This window comes from Camelus bactrianus, chromosome 19, assembly GCF_048773025.1.
Source record: "Camelus bactrianus isolate YW-2024 breed Bactrian camel chromosome 19, ASM4877302v1, whole genome shotgun sequence".
Lineage (NCBI taxonomy): Eukaryota > Metazoa > Chordata > Mammalia > Artiodactyla > Camelidae > Camelus > Camelus bactrianus.
The window spans coordinates 34,856,068-34,879,305 of NC_133557.1; the positions used below are offsets into that span (position 1 = coordinate 34,856,068).

Below are 23,238 nucleotides of genomic sequence, written 5' to 3' on the forward strand. Positions count from 1 at the left end.
GCAAATAAATACAAATGTACAGCATTTTACAGTAGAACTAAGAAACAGCTTCCCTCTGTGTCATCACCATCCAATCATGTTTGTGGGAAGCAAACATTTAAATGGAGTCAAAAGCTCAACGTCTCGATTTCTTCTAATTTCTAATACCCAAAGCATATTCAAAGCCTAGGTAAACACAGATTGTAGAAGAAACGACCTTGAAGGGTAGAGGGCAGCTTAGAGAAAACAAGAGCGAGCTCTGAACCTTGGAAACTGAACTTCGTGTGTTTCCCCAGCGTGGATACAGGACCTTCCATGCACCCTCGAGGGTAAGCAGGACAGGGTACGCGGCGCACCAGCTCCTGCAGATTTCTCCTCTGAAACTCCCGAGATTTCTAGGCAGATTCAAGACCATGCACCCTCTTCTGACGGCACAGGACCCTGTGGGATGTTTCTAGGTGCGCTTCGTGGAGAGAGTCCCACATGCTGGAGGGCCGGCTGGGCCCCTTGCTCGTCCCCTTCTCAGCTTGGTGGCGAGTGAACTCAGGACTCGGGGGCTGCTCATCTGTCATTGGATGGCGTGTCTTCTCTGAGGATGCAGGAGCAGAAATGCTTGGATCTGCGATGCCCACCCGTCCTTTCTACCATTTTGCCCGCTGTGCATGGAGTCAGAAGCACCACTGGGAGGTGAAGCCCGGCCTTCCCACGTGCAGCAGGCGTTCCTGAGCGAGTGGCTGCTCTTTGTGTCCTGAGCCTCTTGATGGAGATTCCCGCTGAGTGACCCTCCCTTCATAAAGCTGACAGCACACAGCCGTGTTCCCAGCTCACTGTTTGGTTTGCTGATAGTAACCATGGGCTCGTCAGGAAACTGAGCCATTTTCTCCTTTGACCTTCAGACAGCGGTCCCTCCCAGCAAATGCCTTAGGATTCCTTAAGAGAATCTCTGTGTGTGACTCGCCCAATAAATTCTCAATAGGCCAGTCATGGCATCGTGAAATCACTCGGGAGTCCGGCTTCCTCCGCCGCGGAGAGAAAGAAGGTCCCCTTGTGCGTGTCCTGCCGGGCGAGCCCAGCGCCAGCGAGCGCGCCCCGCTGCCAGCGCTGCCGACCCACCGCGCGCGCGTGCCCTCCCCGCCCTCGAAACATAAACCTCTCTGTTCACAGCAGCCTCTGGCTGCCGGCTCCCCGCGTCTCCGCGCCGCCGCCTCTGGCTGGATGACATCGCGTTTGAACACATTTGAATGCTCTGTTCAAGGTGAATTTTCAGACACAGAGCAGAGCAAACACTCCGGACCCGAGGTATTTTCCTGGGAGTCAGTCCGAAGATAGGAAGGCCGCTTGTTCTTCATGGCGTGAATCATCTCTTCCCATAAACTTTCTTGGACTGGATTGCAGGATTTTAATACCTTGCTTTGGATCCCTTGTATTTAGGAAATGCCTTAATGGTGAGATTCCAAGTTTTTATTTTCTAATTTTTTTTAATTTATCCATTTATGGCGGGAGGGGGGAAACTATGGCCCCGGGGCCAAATCCTGCCCACCACCTGCTTTGGTAAATAAAGTTTTATCGGCACACAGGCGCGCGCGCCCAGTCGCGGGGGCCCACAGCCGCGGGGCCGGGGGCGGGGAGGGGGCGGTGACGGCCCGGCGCACAGAGTCCAGCCCTGGAGGTGCCCGCCCGCCCCGCCCCCGCCCCAGCCCCGCCCCCAGCCCCGCCCCCGGCGGCCGCACCGCCCCCTTCCGGCTCCGCTCGAGGCGCGCCGTTCCCGCCGGGCCTCGGGCTCCCGGCCGCGATGTGCCGCGCGCAGGGCGCGGCCCCGGCCGCTGCCTCCCGGGCCCCGGCTGCGCGCGCAGCCTCTTGCCGGCTCCGTGGGGAAGGAGCGGGGCTGCGCGCCTGCAGCCCCGCCCCCGCCCCCACGTCAGCCCAAAGGGCGTGAAAATGCGTCTTCGCCTTGGAATTCCGTCTCCAGACTGACAGACTGCCTTTTTATCTCATGCATTTAATTTCCTTTCTTGTTTTGCGCCGAGTGCTTCCTGCTCTCAGCACAGTTTACCCGCCTCTGCCGTCGGCCGCCTCCGAACCTGGCGCTCGTGAGTCCATTCTAAAGGTGACAGACTGAGGTTCGCTGTCTGCTCGAAATTACAAAGCTAGCAAGTGGCAGAGCCAGAATTCAAAGCCAGGCCAGCCTCGTCCCCAGCTGCATGCAAAAGGACTTCGTTTCTAGACACCGCCATGAGAGAAACAAAGACCAGCGATTTTAACCATTCCAAGGGAAGTATTTCAAAAGCACTACACGTGTATCTGCCTTCTCAGTTAGGCCACACCAAACATACGGTAACCTCTTCAGGATGACTCAACTACTGCAACCCGTGTTGTGGTGGCAGAGAAGAACCTGGACCTAAGCCGTTCATCGCTGCGTTTGAAATCCTGGGTCCACCCTACTCCGATGGGGTAAAAAGGAGCTAGCTGCTCTTTCTTGCTGTTCTTTCCTTCTTTACCCCCATTCTTCACCCAGGTGGGCAAGCTTGTCCGCAGGCACCACGGAGGCGTCTGGGCGCCGTGTCACCCCATCGTTAGGAAGACAGACTTGGAAAGCAGCCCGTCCTTGACTTGCGGCGCTGCCCTGCTGCGGTGAGCCGCGGAGTGAGTCAGGCACCTGAGGAGCAGCCACTGGGTGGTCGTTACTATTACCAGCCAGCTTGGAAGCTCAGCTGGCTGCCTGGAGATGGTGCAGACTTACCTCCTCAGTTCTCAGAAGTGTTGCTGGGGACACCACACAAGTTTACGTGATACACAGTCATCCCGTGGTGCCCGCGGGAGATTGGTTCCACGACACCTGCGAATACCCAGGCCCTTGGAGGTGCAAGTCCCTGGTGTAAAATGTCACAGGGTTTGCGTACAACCCCCACACGCTCTTGTATACTTTAGGTCCTCTCTAGATGACTTACAATACCTAATGTAATGTGAATGCTCTGTAAATAGTTGTCAGCTTAGCAATTCAAGTTTTGCTTTTTTGGAATTTTCTGGAATTTTTTTGGAAGGCAGGGGGCTATTTTCTACCCACAGTTGGTTGAATCCATGGATGCGGAACCCACAGACACAGGGGGCTGACTGCGCTGACATTTGCAGGCTTATGGTCCACCTTCGGGGTAGATCGTGTCTTTTCAGTGGTTGGCGCCTATGGTCTGGGCATTTTCTGCTGTAGCTGGTGTCTCTGGAATCTACTTGTTTCATGAAGATTTGTGGTTACTGCTGATGGAGGCCCAAACCCTTGACTTCAGCCCTGCTGATACAGGAAAACGAATGTGGGGTGAGAGGAGGGCCGTGTGCCAGGTCTCGGTGGAGCCCCTGGGACGGGCCTCGTCAGGTGCTGGCCCTTGGCATCGCACAGGAGCCACAGCTGAGTAAAGGTAGGGGTTAATTTAGGGAGATCCGTACTCCATAGAGCGCAGGCTGTTTCAGAGTGCAGGGGCAGGCCGTGCAGCGTGGTGGGGGGTGGTGGTGGTGCTCAGAACACACACTCCATAGACCCAGTGCGGCATCTCACGCAGAAGGGAGCGCAGCCGCGAGGTGCAGGGTGGTTAGTTTTTACGTGCTCGGGAGCTTCATATGCCAACAAGTGGGAGGACCATTCCAACCTCCCCACGGAAGGGGCTGGATTCCCAGGAATTGGGCCACCGCCCACTCTTTGACCTTTTATGGTCAGCCCTGGAACTGTCATGGCGCCCGTGGGAGCGCCGTTTACCGTGTTAATACATTACAATGAGCGTGTGATGCAGCTCAAGGTCACTGGGCCCCAAGGCCAGTTTGGAGTTGAATCTCCCTCCGTCTTCAAAAGTCGGAGGTAAGGACCAGGCCCAGGGTCCAGACGGCCTCAGGTCTCCACTGGGCATCCTGGGAAACAAGCAGATAATTATAATTTCTCAGGGCCTCAGCACATCAGAGACCATGAAGGTAACGCCGTCTCTCCCCACTGGCGTGGTCTCCTGTGGCCCGGCCACCGAGGGGTGCTGTTCCTCCACGGAGGGGTTCTGAACCCACCAGGGCTCTTCAGGAAGGAACGGATATGAGATGAAATTTGGGAGCTGTTTGAGTGTCCCAAAAACCTTCACAGGGGAGGGACGCTGTCTCCTCTCTGAGTGGCTCCATCATGTAAGCTGTGGGCCAGGAAGTGGTGTTTCTAGAGAACCGAGTTCCAACCTGCCCTGAGGAAGTACCTTTGAAAAGCCTTTCCCGGGGTCCCGGCACTCACAATGGGGCCTCCAGGTGGGGTCCCTCAGAGGAAACTCAGCATTAACCGCTCTGGGGGAAGGTCTTTTCAACTCTGAAGTCCTCTCACTCCAAGGCTTTGGGAAAGTTATCCCATAACTTCTAGGGAACCTCTGATGAAGTCCCGAAGCCCAGGCCCATGTGCTCCCGGCGGGGTCCCCGGGAGCTGCTCTCTGGCTGGGCTGAACTCGGGGTCCCCTGAGGGCCTGTTAAAACACGGGTCTTGGTTCAGTGGGTTGGGGGTGGGGTCTGAGATTCTGTTTTGGGGACAAGCTCCTGGAGGTGGCACTGCTGGCCCAGGACCACATCTTGAGAGGGGCAGGTGGGTTTGGCAGAGCTCACGAGAAACCCCTCCACCCGCCACGGGGAAGCCAGAGTCCAGCCCTGTCCTCTCCCCCGTCTTTGTCTCAGCCTCAGCTAAGTGAGCGCCCCACTCCTGAGTGAAGTTACTGTATAATTTCTTATTCACTCTGGGACACTTTTGGAGTGAAAGGTACATTACACTGGGACATAAATTGGAACTGAGATGTTTTTCATGTAAGTCCTTCTACTGAGGGTCTTTTGGTCCCCCTCCCCCAATAAAATTCATGGTCTTATGTCTTCCTTTATTCTAAAACAGTATTTCTTTCCTTGCATTGCTTTTGTGAGTCCAGGAAGCATCCAGGTTATCTGCCCAAAGGGAACTGGGACAAGAAGCAAAAAACTGTTCAAACGGTAAATAAACTATTTAGGATTTGATGTGTATTCATGAGTCACGGGGGGGAGGAAGAGGAACTTAGCCGCCCCAGGTCGGTAAACCACAAACCCTCTGAATCAATAGCATTCAGTTTGCTGTTCCAATAATGGCAAACACCAAGGTGTACCAGAGTGGGCGTGAGTGGTTTCCTTCTTTTTTTTTTCCTTACATGATGTTTGAACACAGTGTGAAGTTCATCCAGAGGAGGCAGGGAGGTTTCTGCTTCCCTGTCTGGGGAGGGAGTGGGGCATCTGTGTGAGAAGTGGGAGGGACACCTGGGGGTGCCATCTGTCCTTCTGTTGGATGTCAGAGTGGTTAGATGTGTTCAGGATTTCATTTAATCCTCAGAAAGACCCGCCGGGGCAGGCAGACGCTCCACTGTCACCGAGGAGAAAGCAGGGCTTCCAAATGAGTGAGCTATCCCAGATGACGCTGGGCTGGAACTCAAGACTTTCAGACTCTGAAGCCGTTGCTCACGTTCGTCCAGGAACAATTTTCCAGCCCCAGAGGCAGCAGCTATCTTCCATGCCTTCACCTTGCACGTGAGGACACTTGGCCCAGAGCATTCAGTGCTGCACAGCAGACAACACAGCAAAGATCATTGCGGGGGGTAAGAGCCAGGTGTCTGTCCATCGACAGGTGACTGGGTAAAGAAGGTGTGGTACGCACATGCAATGGAACACTGCTCAGCCATGAAAAAGAACAAAATAATGCCGTCTGCAGCAACATGGATGGACCTGGAGATGGTCACGCTAAGTGAAGTAAGTCAGAGAAAGACAAACACTGTATGATATCATTTACATGTGGAATCCAAAATATGACACAAATGAACTTATGTATGAAACAGAAACAGACTCACAGACATAGAACACAAACTTTTGGTTACCAAATGGGTAAGGGGGGGAGGGATAAAATGGGAGTTAGGGATTAGCAGATACCAACTACTACATATAAAATAAACGACAGGTGCCTTCTGTGCGGCACAGGGAACTATATTCAATAGCTTGTAATAACCTATCATGAAAAAGAATCTATATATGTACGTGTATAACTGAGCCCTATGCTGTACACCAGAAACTAGCACAACATTGTAAATCAAGTGTTCTGCAATTAAAAAGAATTTTTTTTTGAAGAACCAGGTTTTTGATTTCTGGATCCATGTCCCTCTGTCCCCAGTGCTGTCTGAAGTATCCACATGTGCACGGTGGTGTCACGGGCCGCCGTCCTCATCTGTCTTCACTCGGTGTATACGGGTCTTCATGCATGTGAGCAGTGTGTATGTGTAAGTGTGTGTGCAGGTGAGTTTGTGCATGTGCATGAGTGGGTGTGTGTGTCTGGGGCGAGAAGGGAAAATAATAGTTATTGAGACTCCGTCACATGCCTGACACTGAACCAAAACCTTCTCTTAAATTATTGCGTTTAACGTACACGCCAGGTAGATATCACGCCCACTTGTCAGATGATAAAACCTGAAGCGAAGAAAGGTGAGTGTGCAGAAATCCACCAGTCAGACCTCCGAGACGGGATGGTCTCTTAATTCCACATTTGAGTTAGACAGCACAGCCCACCAGTTTGCAGTATAATGCATTGCTCTGCGGAGTCATGCGGGTGTGCTCTAAATTTTTCTGGCTGACTCAGAACTTGCTCCAAGGATCCTACCATGAACTACGTTGGAAACAGACGTTAACGTCACAATGGAGTAAGAAGTATCAGGTCATAACAATTGCCGGCCAATCCAGTGTGTGGCCACCGGGGTCCAACGGTGCAGCCATGGGGACCAGCAGACCTTGCCGGCTCTCAGGCTCGGTCGACAGCGGCAGCTCCCCCTTCAGCGGGGGCCCTGAGATAAGGATAGAAATCAAGGGCCGCCATGCATCTTCAGACATCCCGCCGTTTTCAGAACCACGGTCTTGGGCAGACATTCCGTGTTTGCTCGACCGTGCAGAGCGCGCTTTATGTGTTGCCTTTGTGGCTCGCGTTGTGTTTCTGTGAGACAGGCTGGTGTCGGACTTGCAGGAGGCTGCCTCCTTATGAGCCCCTGGTTGAATGTAAGGGGTGGCCCTGACCTCACAGAGCATCGATGCTGAAGCTTTGCTCTGAATGACGCAGGAAGTTGCCGGGGTGGGGGGTTGGGTGTTTGCACGTTTGTGTGTTAGGTGACAGCTAGGAGGGCGTTAAGCTGAGCATCTGGCGTAAAGTGTGACCTTCATGTGCTCGCCGTCATGCCCGGAGATTAAGCATTTACAGCGGCTGGTGTGACGGTTCACTTTACGCTGGCTGGCCCCGGGAGGCCCTGAGAGCCGTGTGCCGTCGCGGCCGGTGTGTCTGGGAGGGGCCCGGACGATGGGCGCCCACCCCGCGGCGGGGAGTGGGCTCCTGCTGCTGCACAGCCCTGACCAGCGCTCGGCGTTGTCAGGGTTGGGGATTTCAGTCCTGGAGGTAATTTTTAAAATGCAAGTTTCTGTATGAGGTATTAAAGTTTTGTCAGCGGGTTGTATTTGGTGTGACCATGACCCAGACATCATTCTCCAGGGAGGCGCTACCAGGGGACGAGAGCAGGTGAATACGGAGGGGGAGAAAGGTCCAGAAGGGAAGGCAGTGCCGTGAGAAACAGCGCCCCCTCCACCCCCGGCCTCTCGGTGGGCCAGGCCCCATCTGCCAACACTCACCTGTGGTCCTCAAGGTTTTCGTCCTTCCTCCCCGTCTGGAGTGCGTGTTCACTCTAACAGGATGCTGCTGCCCACTTCTAGCTCTGCTCCTGCCTTTTCCACATTTCCTCCAATTCACACTTGAAGCTCAAATTATCTGCAGTCTCGACGAGCTGTCAGGCGATGGGCAGAGCGCAGGTCAGCCCGAGAAGCAAACCGCTGCAGCTCCCGCCACTTAGGGCTTGAAAGAGAGAATTAGCGCTATTAACACAGAGCTGAAAGGGCAAAGGGGGGCCCTGAGGTGTCAAAGGCCGCAACAGCAGAGGCGGCTGCCCCCTTGGGCCGGGGTGCCTCCAGGAAGAGGCTGTGATCACCTTCCAGGAGCTCAGAGGGGAAGCAGCTTGTGTGGGAGGTTGGAAGGGGCCGGGACAGGGTAGCTTCTGGAAGTGGTGGAAAATGGCAAATGGGGTTCAGCTGCCACTAAGAAGGAGCTGCCACTGCTGGGGTGAAGAGGCTCTGCCCAGGGATGCTGGTGGGAGATGCTGGTGGAGATGGTGGTGGAGATGCTGGTGGGAGATGCTGGTGGAGATGCTGGTGGAGATGCTGGTGGAGATGCTGGTGGGAGATGCTGGTGGAGATGCTGGTGGGAGATGCTGGTGGAGATGCTGATGGAGATGCTGGTGGGAGATGCTGGTGGAGATGCTGGTGGAGATGCTGGTGGAGATGCTGGTGGGAGATGCTGGTGGAGATGCTGGTGGAGATGCTGGTGGGAGATGCTGGTGGAGATGCTGGTGGGAGATGCTGGTGGAGATGCTGGTGGGAGATGCTGGTGGGAGATGCTGGTGGAGATGCTGATGGAGATGCTGGTGGGAGATGCTGGTGGAGATGCTGGTGGAGATGCTGGTGGGAGATGCTGGTGGAGATGCTGGTGGAGATGCTGGTGGAGATGCTGGTGGGAGATGCTGGTGGAGATGCTGGTGGGAGATGCTGGTGGAGATGCTGGTGGAGATGCTGGTGGGAGATGCTGGTGGAGATGCTGGTGGGAGATGCTGGTGGGAGATGCTGGTGGAGATGCTGGTGGGAGATGCTGGTGGGAGATGCTGGTGGAGATGCTGATGGAGATGCTGGTGGGAGATGCTGGTGGAGATGCTGGTGGAGATGCTGGTGGGAGATGCTGGTGGAGATGCTGGTGGAGATGCTGGTGGAGATGCTGGTGGGAGATGCTGGTGGAGATGCTGGTGGAGATGCTGGTGGGAGATGCTGGTGGAGATGCTGGTGGGAGATGCTGGTGGGAGATGCTGGTGGAGATGCTGGTGGAGATGCTGGTGGGAGATGCTGGTGGAGATGCTGGTGGGAGATGCTGGTGGGAGATGCTGGTGGGAGATGCTGGTGGAGATGCTGGTGGAGATGCTGGTGGAGATGCTGACCAGGGGAGGGGGTCCTGGGAAAGGGAGCCGGTCCTTCTCTGGTGCATTCAGCAGAACCAGAGCCCATGGAAGCAGCTGGGGCAGCCATTCTGTGGTTCTGCAGGGCCCCACGGGGCATCCCCCCAAGGCAGGACTGAGCAACAGGAACAAGGAGCCCCTGAGGTGAGAAGCCCCCATCTCATTACTCTCCTGGACTTAACACTGCGTCTCTCCTCTCATCTCCCAGTGCCTTGCCCATCAGACTCAGCAAAGAGGCAACAAGAGTGGTGACTTGGGCTCTCGTGGCTCCGCCCCAGCCGTCCTGGATTTACCCTTGAAGAGGCGGATCCTCAAGGCCAGGTCCCTGGGAGAGTGGTCTGGTGGCCGCCAGCCAGGAGCCGCTCAGCACAAAGCACAGCCCTGCCATTTTCTCATTAGATCGCTGCCCCTTTGGGAGTGGAGGGGGAGAGCCAAGCCTCCCTCCTAAGGTCTCAGGAGGTCACCCCCTCCTCGGCCTCTGCCACCACCTCACCTGTGGCCACAGAGGGAAGACAGGCACAACCTGGCTGCGTTGAGCCAGAGTTCCCTTCCTAAATTACCCTCCCCCTCCTCATCTCCCTGCAGCCACACCTGACATGCTCACCGCCGTCTTTACTTACCCTCAATTGGTCTCAAAGTGAAGTCCCTGTTCTTCACCCACCTCCCCAAGTGCACGGTGGTGCGCGTCCCCGGTCCTCGCGGATATTTGCTGGGCTAACACGCCCCCTGGTGGCCCAGCCGGTGCAGGTGTTCTAAGTCGTTCACATCTCCGTCACCTTAGGGACCTGAAAACAAACAAGAAAAAAACAGCAACGCCAAAATATGAAAGAAACTGACTAAAAAGAAATTTTTAAATGACACCATTGCTAGGGATAAAATTATATCTCCATTTGGCAAAAAACAAGCCCAGGCTGTCACTATATTTTTTGTTGGATTTTCACGTATTTCTGTTGTTTTCCTGAACACTTCAAATTGCAGGCTCTGTTTTGTAATATCCTGCTACGGTCTCATGGCTTCCGTTGTGGCGGCAGATCAGAGGGAAGACCACCGGGGGTCCCTGCTCAGTACTCGAGGGAACGCACTGGCCCTCAGCGGCCTGTAGTCCTGTATGAAGCAAACATTCTTTACTGTTCAGTAAGCCACACATAACAACCCCCCCCCCCAGGATAGTTTATAACGTCAAAGATAAAAATTCTGTGATCTATAGGTTGACAAAGTCCTTCGAAACTCCCAGAGGTTCAAAGAGTGAGAGACAGAGCCAGGTAACCGCTGTCCCCAGGTGCCTCTGTGACTCCGTGCCCTTCTGGAGTCGTCTCTGCATAAATGCCCCACGGGGCCCTTTCTCCTCTCTTCTCCGACCTGCTCTGGGCGCATCAGGGCCTGAAGGCGAGGGACGCGCCCGGCCGAGCACTGGCGCTGCTGAGGGCAGAGCCCAGGCGTCCGAGTGCGGGCTCAGACTCAGCCCGGGCGTGGCCCTCGGGCCCCGCGGGCGTTGGGGTCTTGTCACCCCTCCCTGCGCCCTTGCGTCCTCAGCTGCCCGATCGGGGCAGCGGCCACCTCACAGGGGACCCAGCTCCCCAGAGCAGCAGCTTTGTGTGTGTGTGGTCGCCACTCTGTCCTCAGGGCCAGAGGACTGGAATCAACGAGCCCTATGAGACAACACTGAGAACAGGCCAGAATCACTCCCCTGGAACTTCTGGAAAGTAAGACTCTGAACCAACCGAAAATCTCACTTCTCCAACTAACACCCCTCACTGAGGTCCTGTCCGTGCCCCTCACCTTTCTGTGTCCACCACTGGTCCGGGGCTGGAGGGGACAAACCCTGATGTTCTGTCCCAGAAACCACGAAGCCAAGCCCAGGGATGCCCCCTGCCCCTCAGACCTACTCAAATCCTCCCGCGGCAGAGAGCCAAGCTTGCCAGCCGCCGGCCAGGGTTGACCAGATGTCTAACAGGAAGGACGCGCGATGGGAAGGAAAGTGGAAGGAGGATGTGGGGAGTTTGTGAAACAGCACCTCAGATTTGCCCAGTAAATGCACTTGATTTACGGGGAGTTGGCCATTGGTAGTCATCGAAGGAAGAGGTACTTTTACGATAGATCTTCTTCTAAAAACAGGTTTGCTGGTCGAGGCCAAACGGCCCCCAAACCCCTTCCCGTAGAGCCATTCGGTGAATCCGGCTTCGAGATGCTCAGATACCCCAGGAAACCGCAAGCAATTATCCTGGATTAGCGGGAGATCAGAGCGGGCTAACCTCAAGTATTGTTTGCCAAACCCAGAGGGCTGGCGAAATTATTGTCTGGTAATAATTCTAAAAGCCCTGATACTGGTAACATTTGTTCAAACCCGGGAGGAGAAATGCAAGCCTGTCAGCCTGGACGCAGTTGGAGGGATCGCTCAGTAGCGGGATATGGTCTAAATGGAGTCAGTGATGTTTGTCTTTGTGTCAGAAAATGCAGGAGGACCCCAAGGAGAGCGCCCCACCTTCGCTCTTGGGGAACTTCTCAGAACCAGGTGCATCAGAAAGGGCTTTAGGTCCTAACGATTGATGGCTCGAAACAGCCCAGCGACATCTGTTTCCATCACACGGTCACGCTTCGTGTATTTCAGAAAGACGGTGCTGTTGAAAGGAGGGCGCACAGATGTTCAAAGTAAACTAACGCAGCCTCTGAAAGGCAGTCAAGGGACAGGCCGTGCTGGGCCAGACGTCATAAACTGAGCCATTCAACTCGGGGACTTTCATGTCAACCCTGTACTAGCCAGGGTATGTTATAGGAGATAAAATGAAACACGCAAGTGAAAAGTTCAGAAAAATGATAAAGACCTATAAAAAAATTAAGGTCCTAGTCATCAGTAAATGTTTCCCAGGCCACGAAGGACCAGATGACGAGAACAGTTTTCTTATCAGAAGGACACCATTAAAACGCATGTGACTCCCAGGGAAGTTGAAGCCACTCAGAACGGTTTCTTCCTCCAGACTAGGTGTCCATGTGGTGCAGAGACACAGTTGACAGCCCCAGTCCCCTGTGACGTGCGTTCCTTTCAGAGACGGTGAGGTGGTGGCCCCCAAGCTCCCAGCTTCCCCAGGTCACCAGTCCTCCGAGTCCTTTGACCTGAAAGGGGACAGCGTTTAAGTCTAATTCTCTCTGGCTGGAAAAATCTCACCTGAAACCCCTTCGTTCTCAATAATGTAAACATCAGATCATTTTTACTATAGTATTTGCAAAAATTACAGATTTGGGCAGGTGATGCAGATAGAAGTTATATTCAGCCTGAGCTGGGGATGAAGATACTGTTGGTTTATTGATTTTTTTTTTAACCTGCTCTGATCGCAGACATGGTTCCACGGTGCCTCCAAGTGGACGCGCGCAGACCTGCGGCTGGAGGAAGAGCTGGGTGCTCAGCTGGTCCAGGGAACCCGCAGGTGCTGATGTGATGGGAAGGGTGGTGATGCTGACATCCTGCTTAATTAAACGGGAGATCTCAACGGCCCGCTCTTAATACTGATGAGAGAAAATGAGCCGGAATGTATCAACAGGCGTTTTCAGCCACGAGCACAGGACTGGATCGTCAGCTTCTGCACAGGGTCCCCCACCCTCATCGGCTGTTGAACTTGCCTGCTGACCTCACAGCTTGTTCCTGTCCGGCGGTGGGCAGCCCGCTCCTTGAGCAAACCCCTTCCCTGCAGCGTTAGCCGTCTCATCCTGTGCGAGTGTGTCATACACACGTCCGTGTCGCCCTGAACAACGGCACAAAACAGCCACCTATTGGTTTGTAAAATTTTTGGAAGACAAAGTTTCCTCTGAACCAGGGGTTGGGAAACTTTCCTTAAAGAACCTGCGAGTAAACTGAGGGGCAAGAGGGAAGATTCAGGAACATCAGCTGCGTGATTAAATCGCCGTTTCAAGCACTGCGTTTAAACCACGCAATCTGTTCTTAGGTCTTGCACAAGAAGCCAGCAGGTGGCTGGTGCCTCGGGCCCAGGGGTCGTGGTTTCCGATCCCTGCCCTCACCTGTGATTTATTTTGCAGATTAATGTAGAAAGTGTTGTGACTCAATGCCATTGCAGACACAACAGCAGCTTTTGTTTTCAAAACAGCCCGTCCTCATGCTGGGCAAGGGCAGGTTGTCTCTCAGCCCGTAAACCACAGCGCGGGCCTCCTGGACCGCCTCCTACCTGCCTCCCCGTAGCAGCCTCCCCTGCTTCCCGAGCCCTGCGGCTCACGAGTGAAGTCGGGCGTCTAAGGCCCCGTCCCTGAACACATTTACCATCCAACTGGCGAGAAGAGGGGCTCACCAGGGGAGGTGACGGGTAGACATCACCCCAGGTGTTGAGCAGAAACCAGGCGTGGGCCGGATGACAAGCCCAGAGGGCGTCGTCTGGGACAGAAGTGTGTCCGGCAACGGTGGCCACAAATCACTGCATCCATGCGCTAGTCCACGGCAGTGCCATTGGCTGAGACCCCTGTGCGCTCGTTTAACGCGAGGTCCTGGGGGGACAGACCTGAGCAAGACAGAGGAAGTCCTGCACTTGGAGTCCACATTTAAGTAGGACCAGGCAGGTAACACACATGTGGACAAAGAAGTCAAGGTGACTTCAGGTGGCGATGTGCACAGGCAGGAGGTAAAACAGGAGGTGGAAGACTGTCCCTGGGGGCGGGGGAAGGAGACTTTAGAAGGAGCTGTTCATGAGAAAGATGAACCAAAGTAAATGCAAAGGCCCTGGGGCAGCAACAGACAAATAATCGAAGGATTTGGGTCAGGGTCACTGTCTAGAGCAGGATGTCTGGTGGAGACGGTGGCCTTTAAAGGGTCCCTGAAAGGGGAAGGACAGAGACCTGCTAGTGGAGAGTTAATGTTTCCAAATCCCGAGAAATGGCGTGAGCAAGGGATGCTGGGAAATAATTAATTTGGGAATAATTAATAGACTGGCTTGGCAGCACCCAAGTTCTGTGAAATGAATTAGTGTGCAGGACACTGGGCATTAAGGCCCGAGGAGAGAGATGGACATCCGGCTAAGAGTCGGGCTTTGTCCCGTGGGCACCGGGAGCCAGCGCAGTGCAGGTGGGCAGTGGCTTAGGGCGGGTGGAAGGGACAGAAAGTGGAAGCTTATTTTCTATAACTTTGCAGCCCCCAGTGCAATCAAAGGTCTGTGTCTGGAGAGGCAGAGGGAACGGGAGGGACTCCCTTGCTGTTTGGGGGCCTCCCCGCTGTGGGTGAGACCTCACTTCACTGCCCTGGGGGAGCCAGCTCTGCGCCGACCCTGACGGCCCCGGCCGAGGTCCCTGCTCTTCACTCGGTGGGGCTGGATTCCATCGTGTAACTCGGGGAGCTCACAGGACAGTGTCCACTCCAGACGTCCCCAGCAGAAAAGGGGAAAGATGAGGGGCAGAGGGAGCCCATGGAGGCAGCAGGGTGAGTGAGGATCCTGCCTCTTAGGGGCCGTCCTGGCTCAGGCACTGCTTAAGCTGTGTGACCTCTGGGTGAGTGACTTAACCTCTCTGGGCCTCCATCCTCTCTCCCCTTAGCCCCCTCCCACCAGGATTCCAGGAATACAGAGCAAGGGTTGGTGGTGGCGTGTGCACGCTGACGTCATCTGGGGAGTTCCTGGCCCCGCCGCAGACCAGCAGAATGGGGGCCTCGGGAGCAGGACCTGGCTCTCGCGCCTGGTGGAAGTTCTTCGGGTGATGCTACTGCCCAGGTGGGTGGGGAGGCACTGACGCAGGGCCCACGAGGGTGACCAGCATCCCGGGTCCCCAAAGAGGCACTGACTCCCCACACGCACAGGTGGCGCCATCTCCCCGCCACACGGCCTCTTTGGAGGTGGTGACGGGAGTGTTGTGACTTCATTCGATTATGATTTTTGTTATTAAATTGTCAGCAGGCTTGTTCGCTGATACACATCATGATGTTAAATGGGGTGAGTGGAAGCCTCTTCCTGGTCTGCAGCCCATGTGGGTCTATTCACACGTGGAGCCACAGAGGAGGGCCAGTTGCCCCCCGTGTGCCCAAGGATGGGGCGTAGCCAGACAGAAGTCACTGTTAGTGCTGTCTTTAAATATGAGAAAAGCCCTTTGCTGCTTGTCCTTACAGCCTTAGAACATCCTGTTTCATACAGGTGGCGGTGTGCGTGGTGAATGCGGGTGTGAGTCCATCCCCAGGCCAGGGAGTCATGTATTACTGCGGGGAGGATGGGTTACTTCTGCCCTGTGGCAGCAGCTGGGACTGGGGTCCTGAATTCATTACAGCTTTGCCAAGTGTGTCCAAAAGATGCACAAGTCCCAGAGGGCTCCCCAGAGGAGGAGGCAGGGGAACACTGAGGGGTCAGCAGGATGAACTGGGCAGAGGGTTGGCCGGCTGAGTGCAGCCGTGCAGGCAGAGGCTTCTGGGATCTGATGCGGAGAAAACGGCAGCATCCGAGCAGAGCCTCTCCGCTCTGTGTGCTCACACCCGTGTCCTGCTCCGGTTAACACGTGGGCTCGGTGCTGCCGGTGCTACTGGTGGGGAGACGGCCTGAGTGGTGAGGCCGTGAGGACCACAGGAGAGCTTGGACTCTGAGGACACAGTCATCTTGACTCCGAGATCCACGGAAGGCAGGCGGGCAGGATGCTGGGACCCGGGATTCTACCGTGCTTGGAAAACCTCATTCAGAGCAAAAGCAGAGAGAGAGCCAGATGGGCCAACAGTCGGCGTGGGAAACGTGCGTGGACAAGCATTTGGGGGAGGAGTCTCCCCATTTCACAGATGGAGAGACTGAGGCTGAGGGAGCTTAGACAGCCTGGTGCAGGCCAAACATCTTTGTAAGTGGGCACAAGGTGGGGGACCATACGTCTGATTCTCAATCCAGTGCCTCCTGTTGGAGCTGCTGATCCTCCCTGTCTGAGGAGAACTGGGGGGGGAGGGGGGAGGGGAAGGGGAGATAGAGGGAGAGGGGGAGGGAAGGGGAGGGGAGAGCAATGGGGGAGGGGAGGGAGAGGGGAGGGAACAGTGATGGGGAGGGGGGGGACAGTGATGGGGAGACTGGAGGAAGACAAGGGGCTGGATTGCTCTGAGCCTCGGTTTCCCCTCCTGTAAAATGGAGAGACTGAGTCCTGGAGCCTCAGCTGATCTTCGAAGAGTTGTTAAAAATCAAAGTGCCCACCTTGAGATAACACAGAGTGATTCTTGAACCAAAACATTTATCCCCCAAATCAAACTGAGAACAGAGAGAGCTTAGCTCGGGGGACAAGGGCCTAGAACAGTCTTTGAAAGGAAGAGAAACAGCAAAAGCCAGCAGAAAGACAAAACTAGCGCACTTCGCTTTTTAGGGATGCACCTTTCTAAGCCAAGCTCAGGAAGGTAGAGGGTAGGTACAGACACCAATGCAGGAAACCACACCTGGAGAGATGGGGGCTACTGGGAGCTTCTCCGTCCCGAGCAAAGCCATTTTTCGCGCACTGGGTACGTGCAGAACACCCGCTGGTGTGTGTCTCTATTTTATATGGAAAACGCTGACGACAGCACCGATGATCTGAACTAGGAGACATCCGAGCCCTGCCTCTCGGGGGGTCATGGCCAAGGGGGTTTTTAAAGTCATTCTCCCCCATAATCAAGACCCTGCCTTCTGACGGCCTCTGCCCCTCAGCAGTTCAGCCATTGATGGGTGTGTTTTTTGGGGCTCCTTTGGCTGCGTGTCCCCCAAATCTTGTCCCTGGGTTGATCTGAACCCCAACTGTAGATGACGCTCTGATTAATCACTCATTCCTTCAACAAACATTAATAGGCCTCCTGGAGGAACTTCCACTTGAAGTCCATCCCCAATATGTAAGGCATCGTCATGACAAGGGTGGGCCCAGGGGACCCGCGTTTCCATGACCACATTTGGCCACTGAGTGTTGGGACCCCTGGGGCCTGGAGGGCACTGATCTCTGCCTTGAATCTCACTCCTCCTGTCAGGCTGCTGCTTGCACAGGTAAGCACCCTGAGAGACTTCCCGTGTCTTGGGTAGAAGACTCTGAATTGGTTTAACTGCTTACAGAAGGTTAGTGGAAGGAACCAGTCGGTGCCTCTGAGCTGAGCGAGCCTCTGGCCCTCTGTTCCTGTCTGTCCCAAGATGCTGTGTAAATGCCGCACGAACTGGCCCTGCTTTCTGTAATTCTGGGCAGGGGGAACACAGTGGGTGTGAGGACACTGCGTGCCTGACCGATCCTGAGTGACATTGTCCATCAGCCACCAGCCTTCAGCCAACATGAAGTTTCCTGACTCACTTGGACATTGAGAAAATCTCTGAGGATGGCTTTAGAAAATTCAGCTGTGGACCACGGTGTTGAACAAGACCGATCCCCGGGGGCCCCGGGGGAGTTGCCTTGGTGGGACATTCCAGAGGCTCAACCAAAACGCCGTTTGCTCGGCGCCATGAAAGTTACAGAACCAGTAAAGCCCAGTTTTGCGAGGTTTGGCGTCTGCTGAATCCTTCCATCCAGTCCCCGTGTTGGCGGGTCGCTCGCACGGAGCTGTGTTTCCGATGCTCACCCAGGTCCAAGCGCCAGGGCCAACGTGTGTGGCCTTGGGGATTCTGTGTCCATGAGCTGGACAAACGCAGAGAGGCAGGAACCAGGCATTGCTTGAGGGGCCCCATCACCCCTGCCAAGGTGCTCTTGCCAACCAACGTCCCCACTCGACCAAAGGAATCACTGACGTCGCACTTGGCAACCCTAGCCCATCCCGCTGTCAGGGCCGGGGACAGCTTTAGAATCTCCATTTTTAAAATGCATCTGGTTGGTAGCTTTTCTCGTTTCAGGAGAAGCCCAAGTCCCTGTGGGTTAACTTGGGGCAGGAACGTGCGATTCTAACTTCACCCAATTGCCCGGAACACACACGTCTTCCTTTCTCCTCTCTGAATCACGTGTGGGATCCACACCCCAGTTCTCTTTGCAGGGGAGCCATGACTTCGCAACCACCCAGGACATAGTCTCGTACCAAACCCACAGCTGCCTTTGATCCTGGCGAAGCCGGGCTTGGTGTGAGTGCTGCTACGCAGGGCCCGTCCCCACATTCTTTTTGTTTCTCTTTGAAGATGTTGGCCTGATGTCAACCTCCAGCCTAATGCGCAAATTGGAAATAGAGGGGAACGATTTTGCCCAGGCACCAGGACAGGGAAGACGGAACCATTTCCAAATTTAGTCATAAGCACTGAGCATGTTTGACTTCTTTCATTTTGATTATCGACGCATTTAGAAAACCTGTCCACGTGTTAAAAAGTCTTAACATTTACTTTAGGCTCAACAATAAATGAGTGCATTTCTAACAGGGGGGACATGCTCTGTCATAGGACAGCCAAGAGCACAAATATGGGCTCACTGCACATCAGACCAGCTGAGCAAAAGGCCAGGCTGGACGCTGCAGAAGCCAGGACGACAGAGATACTTAGATGAAATTTGAATCAGCTGGTTGAAAACATAACTTTTAGAACTCAGAAAGATTCTGTCATATTGAAACCAAAGTCATTTTGCAAAACCTCTACTGAAATCACGTAGCTTTGCGTAATTCTAAAAACAGCCACCAAACATTGCAATGCACTTTACTCGTTGTCCATACAGATAATTTCCCTGTAGTCCTCAGCTCTTATTGGACAACAGTAACCCTGAACCTTCTAGATGGAAGTTCCTAAAGCTACAGAGTTTTTTTTCACTGTTACTTTCCACAGTTTGGAGATTGCTTTGAGGTTAAATCAAAAATCTGAACCTTGTCACTGATGTTTTGTTTTCCCTGGAGGGAAGGTGCCGTCATCTTGGCTCAGTCCTGACAAGGGGATGGAAGTCATTCTAATTTTTATTTAAGAAAAAGCAATTTTCATAAATGGTGTACCACTAATGGATGGAGATCATCGGTAAGCCCCACAGCAAATTACCCTTAATCCAGTTTGCTGTGTTGCCTTACCTGAGGGAAATAACCCACCCTTCCTCTGGGCCGGCATCCTGTTCGCAGAGACTTCTTCAATATATATTAATCTCATCATTTATCTTTGTCAACTGAGAACAAAAATAATTTGCAGAAGAGTAAACAGAAGCGCCCAGAAGCAGGGAGCTTGGCATTATTAAACGGCGCAAAGCAGGTGCTCGCAAAGCCAAGCTGATTTTTATTGCAAAACTTGAGTAATTCTCCTTCTGCATCTGTGCATAGTAAATACGCGGCCAGGGAGGAATCTCATATTTTAGAGGAAACTGAAATCACTTCAGCCGTGGAATGAGGGTGGGCACCGGCGCTGTGGCTGCTTTTTAAAATCAATCTGAAAATAGGAGATTAATGGCCTCGAAAGGGCAGGAGAGAGAGGAAGGGGTGAAGGTGGAGGGGGACTGCCACTTGATTTGAAAAGTGCAAAATAATGAAATAGACCTCTGAGCGGCACTGTCCTGGCCCACGTCTGGGCCTGCGCTGCGTCTTCTCTGTTACTCTCACTTCCTGGATTATGAAAACTAATATTGCTAGAACTATTGCTAAAACCAATAATCACGCTCGTATGAGCTAGAACTAACCTGATGAGTAATGACACTAATAATGCAATTCATACTAAGGTGACTGCTAATAACTTTTCCTTTAGAGCCACCAGGTGACAACTCCCTGTCAGCATTTTGAGGGTGTCCCCACCTGCCTCTCCAGCTGGATGTGTGTCATCGTGCCGACAAAACGGAGGGCGTATAGAGCGTGTGGTGGGCATGTGTGTTGAGAGGCGGTTTCCACACACGCTGAATATGGGTTTGCACTCTCCGTGGTCTGATACATGAGAAAGTAGTGGAACCAACTCTGACAAATCAGCGCCTCCTACTTCACTGCAAGAAACTGGAATCAAGAGGGTTCAGGCGTGTGTGAGATCTTGGTCTGAAAGCAGCGTAGCCCTGTCCTCGCTCCGGCCAGCGTGAGGGTCTGGAGGCAACGAAGCCTCAGGGGTAACGTGACATCGATCAAGCAACCGGACGCCAGCTGCGAAACACCGGTTGTGCAGTGAAATCCCGAAGCCAAACCAAGACGTTTTGTGGTATTTTGACCCTTCGTTGGAGCCAGGTGAAGCCATGTCTTTCATCCAATAAACTTCATTTCTAGTATTAATAACCCTCCCCTGGGATGTCTGTGCCAGGCCAGGAAGGGGCCTACTTTTCTCTGCTGTGTCCCCAGGGCCCAGAGCAAACCCTGGAACCCTGTAGACGCTGAGTAGGTATTTCTTGGACAACTGAATTGGAGCTAAAAAATGAGGGGGAAGGTGTAGTCCAGTGGTACAGTGTGCTTAGCATGCCCGAGGTCTGGGGTTCAGTCCCCAGAGCCTCCATTAAAATAAATAAACAACTAAACCTAATTATGGGCCCCCCCAAAGGTAAATGAAAGCAGGAGAAATGAGGTTTCTGATGGGACTTTATCTATTTCCTTTTTAGTCAGATATCTCTTCTAAGTTTGAAAATCCAAACGCCACACGCCGCACGTCAAATGCTGGCAGATTTACATGCTACTGAAAGAGGTGACAGAGGTCCGTGCCCTCGGCGAAGGGACCGCCGGCTCCGACACATCCCGGAGGGTCTGGCTGGTTCCTCCCACCCTGCCCAGGACCTCAAGCTACAGAAGGATGGACGAACGAAACTGGACACCTTCCTGGCTGAGCTGTCAGACAAGAGTAAACCCAAGTGGTGACCGAGGTTAGACCGGGCTCCGGGCAACGCATCCTGATGACGGATACCATCATACCAGCTGTAAAGTAAGGTGGGGTCAAATCTGCACTCAGCCAGGCCCGCGACCCCCACCGCCCTCCTGCGCGGGCGGCCGGGCCACAGCCAGAATTCTCACCCATCCCACTTTGGCTGAGAAAGCAGCAGAGCCCAAGACAGGCCGGAAGAGAAGCAAGGGTGACATGGTCAGGCACCCGCTGGGATCTGGGAGCGGTTGTGATGGACAGATGGGGCAGATGTTTCCTCTTGGCGGCGGCAGGTGGGAGAGAGCCCCATGCGAGTGGACTTTCCGGAAGGCCCTCTGCCACATGAGCAAGGACCACCAGGGATGCAGCGCCATCAGGTGGAGGCGACCAGTGGCCACTCCTGAGTCCGGTCGCTTGCTGTGCCGGCCGTGGGGCAAGGGCTGGGTTCGTTCCCTCTCCTCCCCCGTCCCCACTTGCCCCTCACTTCTGCCCCCCGACTCTCCCCTGTACACTATCTTGTTTCATTAAATGATAAACTGTTAGAAATGTTCTGTAGAAAATCGTTATTCTCTATCTGAACTAAACTCAGCGCAACCGCGTAAGGCTCACAAACGCAACAGATACAACAGACCGTACAGCGATGCCGGCAGCGTCACAGGCCGCGGGGGGCTTCGCGGGCCGAGGGCCGCATTCACGACCGGGGGCGGCGCCGCGTGGGCAGCTGGGCGCCTCCGGCCGCGTCACGGCTGCAGGAGACCCTCGGGGGTCACCTGAGCGCCGCCCGGGCCGCGTCCGCCCCGGGGCACGCGCGCGGGGCTGAACGACACGAGCGGGAGGACCCCGAGGCCCGCGCGGTGCACACACAGGCCGAGGGCTGCGCGCGCGGGGGCCGGGGACGGGAGGCGCCGCCAGGCCACGCCCGAATGTTCCAGACGCCGCGCTCCTGCAGCGATCCCTCGGGCGCGTCCAGGACCGAGAAGCCCCGCGGGCTGGCCCGCCGCGCCGACCTGGGGCGTCGCCGCGCACGCGGGAGCCCCGCTTTCCCCGGGACGCCGCGCCCTCTGTGACGCCTCGGCCGGTGGCTGCAAAGTCCGTGTGCGTGCCCGGGGGCTGAGGGCGGCCGCAGGCGCACAGGGCGCGGGTGACCAGGCCTGGCTCTGTCCTCGGCCCCGACTCCCTCTCTGGGGCCGTGTGCGCGCACCCTCGCGGCCCGCACGCCCTCGCCAGGCCCGGGTTCCGCGCCGTCTCCCCGCGCGCCTCCCTGCCTGCGCGGCTCCGCCCGCTTTGATCCTCGGGGCATCCCTGGGAGGGGGCGTCAGCAGAACAGACGGGAGAAAAGCCTTCTCCCCCGTGCAGACACAGACGTCAAGGAGCGAGGCGGCCGCGGGCGAGGGCAGGGAGCAGGGCCCGGGCTCGGGGCGCCGGGGCAGCGGTGAGGGCTGCAGCCCCGAGCTCACGCCCCTCAACGCCCTGGGCCCTGGGCGGGTGCAGCCCTGGCAGCTGCAGTCCAGGTGTGTGTCCCCCAAGACCACGAACTTCCTTACATAGCCAGGCGTTACCGCCAAAGCAAGACAGCTGAGCACTGAAGCGGCGCTGGCATCCAGTCCAGGGTCCGATTTCAAATGCCATCCCTTGTCTGAATGACGTCCTTCTGGGCTGCTTCCCCAGCCCAGACCCAGCCACACTTGGGCTCACGTGTCATGTCTCTTTAGATGTCTTTGAAGTGGACCTTGTCTCAGGGTCTGTGTGCGTCTCTAGGCCCTGATGCACTGAAAAGTATTAGGCACTTTGCTGAAGGTCACTTAATTCGGATGTCCCCAGTGTGTTCCATCTGGGAGCAGGAAAGTAAGAGAAGTGACCGTGCATCCTACTGAGGGCGTCTTGCAGGACTCACGTGTGTGCCTGTCCCAGAAGTGGAGCTGTCAGCTCTGAAGGTGTCCTCCGTGAGAATGAGGCCCCTTGGGCAGCCCCCGCACTGGGGGCTGCTTCTGCCTCCGGGAGGCTTAGTTTGCTTTGAGGGTCGGGGGTGCTGTTGGGCGCCGTCCTTCTGCCCCTGCGACAGGCCTTTCAAATACACACCAGTAACTAAAGAAGAAAAATAGACTTGAGCAGGCTCTTTTTGGATTTCTTAACTAATTAGATAGATGGTCTAGTAAAGGACAGGCTTGAAAGCCATGGATAATACTTTTTTCCATAAAAAGTGGACGGGTGTTTAGGATAAATAGCAAATTTTAGGATCCTAAGAGCCTTGCCTGACTCAAGTCAGAGCACAGCTGCTAAAGGCAATTTCCTTGGTTTCCCCCCGCGTTTTCCCAGCAGGCTGCAGTGTGTGCGATGACCGTTAGGCGGCGCACTGACCCCAGCAGTTTTAGCAACAAGCCTCCCAGCGGGGAAGCGGTTCGCTCCTGGGAAATGCCGGCTGTCAAGACGGCAGCTCAGGTCTCAACCGGAAAGGAATAGCTGGCTTCTGAAAATGCCTCCCTGTGTGCATTCCGAGCTGACAC

At 54.9% G+C, this 23,238-nt stretch overlaps 1 long non-coding RNA gene across 1 annotated transcript; it reads left to right on the forward strand.

Moving 5' to 3' along the window:
- Positions 1-1,740: 1,740 nt before the first annotated feature.
- On the forward strand, positions 1,741-6,840 carry LOC141574001 (uncharacterized). The gene is made up of 3 exons (XR_012500494.1): positions 1,741-3,389; positions 4,902-4,962; positions 5,333-6,840. It is a non-coding gene; the product is annotated as an uncharacterized LOC141574001 (long non-coding RNA).
- Positions 6,841-23,238: the final 16,398 nt, after the last annotated feature.